Here is a 2,864-nt window from a genome sequence, read left to right on the forward strand (position 1 = left end):
TATGGTGTAGTGTCACACAGTCAAATCCAAAGCTAAGAACAATGCTTGGATCAAACACGTGCTAGCCTCAATGCTTGGACACTAAGGTTGAGCAGCCTTTGCTTGTACATCAGATGTCTCTTTGGACAGATTTAGATTGCTTGGAGGTCAAGGAGAGAAGTTAGGGCTAGGCCCTCAGCATAAAAGGGACTATTTATTTTAAGAAAGAAGATTACATAAGAGGACATGGCCATTACATTGGGAAGACCAGGGATGTTAAAAAAGTAATAAGACATGGAGCAACATGCACCATTGGGTTGTGGCGCAAATGCGCCTTGAGGCCCACAGCCCCGCACACACACTTGCAAGCACTGTTAATTCAAGCTTTTCCCTAGGCCAGACGTCGCACGCCTGTGGACCATGGCTCTCAGTGCATCCTCCAGTCGGTCGTACCACACGCCCCAGCCCATCCGTCACACCCCTATGCTCGGTCCCAACCTCGGCACGCCACGTACCACCAGCACTCACACTGATACCTCTACTGATTGATCCACATTGGCACCATTGTGCTTGGTGCTTCACGCGACAACACTATCCACAAGAGCATTACGTGCCCCAAATCTGTCTCAGTGCTCTTTGTGCCAAGCCTTAGTCTCATGGTGTAATGTCTCCCCTCCCCAACATCCTGCACTCCCATCTCAACCACTCACATGCCCTATGAATGGGATGCAATTTTGCTCTATCAACAAGTTATGCATCCTTCTTTTAAAACTTTATGCATGCTATTCCCCACCCCACGTAAACATTCAACCGATTTGGATCTTTCATGTGAAACATGTCAAATAGCTAAGCACATGCATGCACATTAACCAGTTCCATCTCAACATAGTTTAATTCTATTTACCCTACATAATGGCATTTAGGGTCCCACTCCAGGAGCTACAAGTGGGGGTAACATGTGTTTTATTACATTTATATATGACTTTTCTAGAATGAAAAGATGTATTTATTAATCATAAATCAGACTCTATTTCAATATTTACAATTTTTAAAAAAAATTGATTCATTTACAGTTTGGTAGAAGTATTGCTAGATTTTGATCAGATAATGCAAAAGGCTATGTATACAATGAGTTAAGGAAGTTCTTCAATTGCATAGGTGTTGTACATGAGACATCATATGTACATACCCGTCTATAGATGGATCTACCCAGAGGAAAAATCAATGCATATTGGAAGTCATTAGAGCCCTACTGATTAACAACAATGTTCCTACTTTCTCATTTGTTAAATAATGGGCCAACACAAGTATTGTGCCATAAAAGTACAGCCCACAAACTTGAGATGCACATCACTAGTGTTCAGTTCAGGTCTCAAATCTCGTTGAGAGTGTTTGGTTGTGAAACCTATTTACATTGCTACACACAAAAGAAATTATAACCCCAGGTTGATTAAATGTAATTTTTTAAGCTTCTCCACCACGCAAAAAGAATATCAGTATTTTGAACCTAGAGAAAGAAAAAATCATGTGACATTAGATATCATGTTTCATGAACATGTTACATTTTATGGATCAAGCAATGGAAATAGAGTTTCAACCATAGTGCCCAACCAAATAGAGTATCCATGGGAGATAATGGAATAGATGGAAAACTGAGGACACAAAAGTCTTCTTCCTTTAAAATTTTGGGAAGCAGCACGTCCATTACTGCAAGTCAGGAACATCTGCTTTCACCCTCTTCCCTACATTAGTGGGTACTAAGGAGACATTCAAATATCCCAACAAAGAGTATTTCTCATTGAGGGACCTCACTTGATCTCCAAGGTCAGATCTATGGTCATATCAAGTAAGTTTATAAAATCACTAGAGGGTAGGAATTGGAAGTAGGCCATGGAGGAAGAGATATACGCCTTGAGTAAGAACAACACACTATCATTGGTTTCTTTGTCGAAAGAAAAGAAACACGTTGGTTACTGACGAGATTGAGTTGTACAAAATTTGACTTGCCATGAAAGTATACCAAAAAATCATTTGTTATAGATGCTACGAAGATATTTCCTCCTGTTTCAAAAATGAAGCACAATGAAGATCATAATTTCCCTTGCAGAAATAAGAGGACAGACCTTACATCAACTCGATTTCAATAATGTATACTTACATGGGACCCTGGAAGAAGAAATATACATGAGTATTATCCAAGTTTAAAAAACAAAAAAAACAAGGATTTGGTATGCAAACAAAGCAAAACCCTTTTGGCCTAAAGAAATTTCCATGTGATTTGATGACTAATATAAAACATTTGAGTAATAAACAAAGACATGGTGAACATACTTTGTTCATTAAACATTCCTTAAACAAAACGTCTACTCTATAAGTCTAGGTGGATGACATGATTCTCACAGGTGATGATAACAGATAAATAGAGAATTTGAGTGAGCAGCTGGCCAGGGACTTTGATGTCAAGAAACTTGGCAAGTTAAGATACTTTTGGGAGATAGAGGTTGTCTAGTCATAAAACTAGATCAGTTTATCTCAACTGAAATCTACATTAGATATATTAAATAAAGCAGACCTGCTTGGATGTAAACCTGCACCCACACCAGTTGATCTAGACCTCAATATTGATTTAGGAAAGGACAATCTTGTGGATAAGTTCCGATATCTTGTGGTAAACTGATTTACTTTTACTTCACAACACCTCATATATCTTATGGTATAGGTCTAGTTAGGCAGGTATGGAGGATCAAAAGGACATACATGAACATGGAATTTTTTCATACTCAGATACTGACAGGAGATGCTAGGATAGGAGATTAGGTTTAGTAAAAAGTCTCACACTAACCTTGACTTTTATTTAGATCCTGATTTTACAAGGAAAATTTTTT

The sequence above is a fragment of the Wolffia australiana genome, chromosome 9 (assembly GCF_029677425.1).
Source record: "Wolffia australiana isolate 7733 chromosome 9, ASM2967742v1".
NCBI lineage: Eukaryota > Viridiplantae > Streptophyta > Magnoliopsida > Alismatales > Araceae > Wolffia > Wolffia australiana.